General features: G+C 48.4%; 4 non-coding genes across 4 annotated transcripts; all 4 read left to right on the forward strand.

Moving 5' to 3' along the window:
* Nucleotides 1–3,471: 3,471 nt before the first annotated feature.
* Nucleotides 3,472–3,585, forward strand: LOC140285493 (U5 spliceosomal RNA). Its single transcript, XR_011910518.1, has one exon. It is a non-coding gene; the product is annotated as a U5 spliceosomal RNA (small nuclear RNA).
* A 308-nt stretch (nucleotides 3,586–3,893) lies between these two features.
* Nucleotides 3,894–4,084, forward strand: LOC140285486 (U2 spliceosomal RNA). The gene has a single exon (XR_011910511.1). It is a non-coding gene; the product is annotated as a U2 spliceosomal RNA (small nuclear RNA).
* Nucleotides 4,085–4,474: 390 nt separating this feature from the next.
* Nucleotides 4,475–4,588, forward strand: LOC140285499 (U5 spliceosomal RNA). The gene has a single exon (XR_011910523.1). It is a non-coding gene; the product is annotated as a U5 spliceosomal RNA (small nuclear RNA).
* A 259-nt stretch (nucleotides 4,589–4,847) lies between these two features.
* On the forward strand, nucleotides 4,848–5,046 carry LOC140285488 (U2 spliceosomal RNA). The gene has a single exon (XR_011910513.1). It is a non-coding gene; the product is annotated as a U2 spliceosomal RNA (small nuclear RNA).
* The last annotated feature ends 263 nt before the right edge of the window (nucleotides 5,047–5,309 follow it).

Consider the following 5,309-nt stretch of genomic DNA (forward strand, 5'->3'; position numbering starts at 1 on the left):
TCACATAGTGGTGGTGGTGGGTTGCTGGGTGATGTTGGGTCTCAGGCCCGGGCTGCTGCGACTGGTGTGACCGGGTGGTTTGTTTGTTTGTTTTTTGTAGAGGTCCTCCTGGGTGGGGTTGGGTTGAGTGGGGTGGGGCGGGATGCGTACCTTCTGGGGGTACAGTAGCTCCCGGAATATGGTCGCTGCAGGCCCCGAGCCTGGTGGACATCAGGCCCTCCTGCCCATTGTTGGCTCCCAGGTAGCGGGGATGCCTATTGCAGCCAGTCCCTGGCTGCCCTCTCTGGGGGAGAGTAGCTCCCCCGGTATATATCCCCATACCCCCCTCCCTTCTGGCTCCTGTACACAGCACACACTCACACATGAAGGGTTTTGGGGGCGTGTGTGTTCGGTGGGGTGTAGTGGATGGGGCCACGTAGGTGGTCCCCTTTGGTTGCACTCTGCAGTTCCCTGCCCCTGTTTTAATTACACCTTAGACATTACTACTTATCAAACACACTCACACACACACATTAGGTCTTGGGGGGTGGTTACACTGAGTGGCATCTGGTGGGCGGGGCTCTTTGGGTATGTAGGCTGCCCAGAGTGCCGCGCTCCCAGTTCTACAAGTTTGGCTGCCCCTCAATTTTAATTGCTCACTATTAGAAAATATTGAAGAGCCAGAAGGGTGAGGGGAGGGGTCTTCTTCGCACACCCCTGCTTCCTGGTGTCTGCTCGGGGCAGGAGGGGCCAGGAGGATTAATTAATTGTTCTGCTGGTTCGGGGTCTGTGGTGGCTGGGGGGTTGCTGGCCTCCTGGTGTGCCCGCTGCACTACACCCCAGCAGATTCGAGGGAGGTAGGATGTGTGGATGTGTGGATGTGTGGGACGTGAAAGTGTGTGTGGTAATGATTGGGCCTGGATCTGGGACTTGCTGTCGCCTGGCCTGCCTGTGTTTCTCCCGATGGGGCATCAGCGTTGCCTCTCCCCACTGCTCGCGACTTCACCCACCTGTGGGCACGTCTTGACTCCCAGGGCACTTGGCCAGGGGCGCTGGGGCAGGCGCTGACCCACTTTGTGGCTGTCTGGGGCGCTTGGCCCTCCTGGGTATTGGGTGGGGCCTCTGCCGGGGGGTTTGGGGGCGCTCGGGCTCCTGGGGCCCAGGTCCAGTGCACGGCCCATGTCTGGGCGGCTGGGGCCTGGCGGGGTCGGTGGGCTGTTGCCCCTGGTTCCCGGAGTGCCTCTGCCCTATGCTTATGGGGGCTCTTTCCGGGGGCTTCCTCTGCAGTCTTCTGGGTGGATGCGTGGTTGCCCCTGCGGTGGGCTGCCTGGCTGCCTGGGTTCTGTGCTCTGTGGGGGCTGCTGGTGGCCTGGGTCTTGTGGCCCTCTCTGCCTGCTTCTGATTGCTTGGGGGGGGGGGCTGTGGATTGTGGCCCTGTACGCTTATACACTCATAACTAAGCACGGTTATCATGTAGGTCCTGTGCCATGGGTGTTGCATGTTCTCACACACACACACACACATTCATTAGTCCAGTAGCATGGTCACTAAGCAGTTGATGTATTATCATGTCGTCTCAGGTCATCTATATCCACAGCTGTGTTGTATGCGATTGCCGCTTCTTGTGCTTGTTTTTGTTTGTTTGTGTGTTTGTTTTTTTCTCTGCTTGTCTGCTTTCAGGTGCTCCTGGTGGCGCTAAGGCTGGATTCCCCTCATAGGCCATGGATTGTTGTCTGTTTTGTTTTTTACAGGTGTAGCAGCTGGTTGTCTGGTTTTTGTTTCTATTTTTGTTCTGTTTCCTCTTCTTTCCTCTTCTTCTTTCCTTGTCCCCCGGTCCGGTTCAGTTCAGTTCATGTCATATATTGTAAACAGAAATAAATAAATGGGCATCAAGGGGAGCTTTACATTTATAAAACTTCCCTTGGCAAAACAAATCTGTTTGGCATCAAAGGTATTCAGACTACAATTCTTCTGACATAATGCTGAACAGGACAAGGGGGAAAAAAGTAAAGAAGACAGTTCTGCCGAAAGCCAGGGACTAGACCTGTTCTAAGTTATATACTTTTTAAAAGGGGCGTGTTTAGCAACTATGGAATTAGAAGATTTACAAAAATGGTCAAGTGCTAGATCTTCATCTGGGATTTTAACAGTGTCATATAACTATTCAACAGATCAGTTAAAAAAAAGCCTGCTCATGGAGATGTTTCAGGATCTGGATACCAAGCGTGGACCTAATGTTTTCATTTTTGCAATTCTGATACAGGCTATTGAGCAGTGATAACTAACACCAAGTTCAGATACTGCGGATTTTCTACCTTTGATTTGTTAAGATTGAGCCAATCAGGGACAACCTTGAAGGATCTCTTTGGTTTTGTAGGATCAGTAATTACCTGAGAAAGGTTGATATTGGTACACACCTTTTTTAAATGATCAGAGGCAGAGTTCAACTTGTTTAAATTAAAATTGCCACACAGAGATTGGGTTTAGGCCACATGCACACAGAATGACATCAACAAATATAAGAAATATTAAACATTTACACATAGATTTTTGAATATATGTAGAGGAATGATACTTTAAAATTCGTTGACAAAACCGTAAAAGAGAATGCACACTTGACACAGGATTTTACTGCTTTAGAGTTAAAAAAAATGCCTAACAGGTTTTAAGAGAAGTCGAGCTCCGGGTTTAGACGGGCTTCCTGCAGAATTCTATCTGACCTTTTGGGACCTTTTATCATCAGACATTTTAGATGTTTTTAAAGATTTTGAAAAACTCGACCGACTTTCTGACAGTTTTAGAGTGGGAATAGTGACTCTACTTTATAAAAAAAATGATAAGACTGACCTAAAGAATTGGAGGCCCATCACACTTTTAAACTTTGACTGTAAACTTTTTAGCAAGGTTTTAGCGACACGGATGTCCTCTGTTTTAGAGGAGGTAATTCACCCAGACCAGGCTTGTGCAATCTCAGGGAGACAACTCACTGACAGCCTCGTACTGATTCGAGACATCATTGATTACGATAGAGAAAGAAACACCCGGCTTGTCATCTTAAATTTAGACTTTGAAAAAGCTTTTCATCAGGTCTCGCAAAGCAGTTTTAACATAGTTTGAGTGAAGGAATTCATTTTATAGATAAAATCCCAAGAGTCTGCTGAGAAAAGAGAGTGAATACGAAGTAGACTTTAACACGGCTCTGGGAGCAATCCGAGTGCGGGCTAACCGGGAGAATTGCTTGAAAGAAACGCGACACCGAATGAGCGGTCAGAAAAAAGCCTCAATACGGTGTTCCCATGGTGTTTTTGTTGCTGCCTTGTCTTTTGCACAGAGTAAAAGACAAGGCAGCCATCGAATAGGGCCCGATTGTTCCTACTTGGTCAGCCGAGGAGCAAGGGGGGGGAGCAAGCGTCTCCACCAAGCAAAGCTCACCATGGGGAAGGTGGCTATGCCAACTAGCCTGATGCCCTGCTCCTGCAGTGACGGATAATCGTACTCTGGTTTCTCTTCATAACGTACAAGTCTTTCGCCTTTTACTAAAGACTTCCGTGGAGAGCAGCACTAATGAGTTGTTTCTATTTTTGGCAGGCTTTACCTTTGCGGGTGAAGCCCTTTTTGTCTGTGCAAAAGAAATCTTGTTACTGTGCAGAGTGACTTCTCTGAGTAGAGTCGCCTTACTTGTTGCGACTGTGCCGATGTTCGAAGCTGGAGTGCAAAGTTGTTGCTTGAATGGTGCTTGCTGGAGCGTGCGGGAGTGCAAATTTATACCATTTGAAAGGGCTGAAGAGTGCTCAGTGCAGCGGGTGGGCGGAGGTGCAAAGTGACACTCTGGCCACCTATGGCCATAAAAAGAACACCGCTACAAGTGCGCATTGTGCCAGGAAGGGCCCTCGGACGTGAACCAGTGGACAGTTATCGCTTCTCGGTCTTTTAGCTCAGATCAAGTGTAATATCTGTTCTTATCAGTTTAATTTCTGATATGTCCTCTATACGAGGACTACATATTAAATGGATTTTTAGCAATAGGAGTTGAAAAAGGAGCTTGCTCCGTTCACTCCAAACATCGACCCAGTACTGCAGTGCCGCTGGGAACGGTGCGCTCTTCTCTGCTCTAGTGAAAAAGCAAACAGCGGTGCAGGATGGAAGTTTCTTTTAGTCTGCTGAGAAGAGAGTGTGAATGCGAAGTAGACTTTAACACGGCTCTGGGAGCAAGCCGAGTGCGGGCTAACCGGGAGAATTGCTTGAAAGAAACGCGACACCGAATGAGCGGTCAGAAAAAAGCCTCAATACGGTGTTCCCATGGTGTTTTTGTTGCTGCCTTGTCTTTTGCACAGAGTAAAAGACAAGGCAGCCATCGAATAGGGCCCGATTGTCCCTACTTGGTCAGCCGAGGAGCAAGGGGGGGGAGCAAACGTCTCTACCAAGCAAAGCTCACCATGGGGAAGGTGGCTATGCCAACTAGCCTGATGCCCTGCTCCTGCAGTGACGGATAATCGTACTCTGGTTTCTCTTCATAACGTACAAGTCTTTCGCCTTTTACTAAAGACTTCCGTGGAGAGCAGCACTAGTGAGTTGTTTCTATTTTTGGCAGGCTTTACCTTTGCGGGTGAAGCCCTTTCTGTCTGTGCAAAAGAAATCTTGTTACTGTGCAGAGTGACTTCTCTGAGTAGAGTCGCCTTACTTGTTGCGACTGTGCTGACGTTGTTGCTTGAATGGTGCTTGCTGGAGCGTGCAGGAGTGCAAAGTTATACCATTTAAAAGGGCTGAAGAGTGCTCAGTGCGGAGGTGCAAAGTGACACTAAAAAGAACACCGCTACAAGTGCGCATTGTGCCAGGAAGGGCCCTCGGACGTGAACCAGTGGACAGTTATCGCTTCTCGGCCTTTTGGCTAAGATCAAGTGTGGTATCTGTTCTTATCAGTTTAATATTTGATATGTCCTCTATACGAGGACTACATATTAAATGGATTTTTAGCAATAGGAGTTGAAAAAGGAGCTGGCTCCGTTCACTCCAAGCATCGACCCGGTACTGCAGTACTGCAGTGCCGCTGGGAACGGTGCGATCTTCTCTGCTCTTGTGAAAAAGCAAACAGCGGTGCAGGATGGAAGTTTCAGGGTCCTATTCGATGGCTGCAACACCTGAAAGAGATATTGATGCGAGACCTGATGAAAAGCTTTTTCAAAGTCTAAATTTAAGATGACAAGCCGGGTGTTTCTTTCTCTATCGTAATCAATGATGTCTCGAATCAGTACGAGGCTGTCAGTGAGTTGTCTCCCTGAGATTGCACAAGCCTGGTCTGGGTGAATTACCTCCTCTAAAACAGAGGACAT

This window comes from Leuresthes tenuis, unplaced genomic scaffold, assembly GCF_036924035.1.
Source record: "Leuresthes tenuis unplaced genomic scaffold, fLeuTen1.0.hap1 SCAF_42, whole genome shotgun sequence".
NCBI lineage: Eukaryota > Metazoa > Chordata > Actinopteri > Atheriniformes > Atherinopsidae > Leuresthes > Leuresthes tenuis.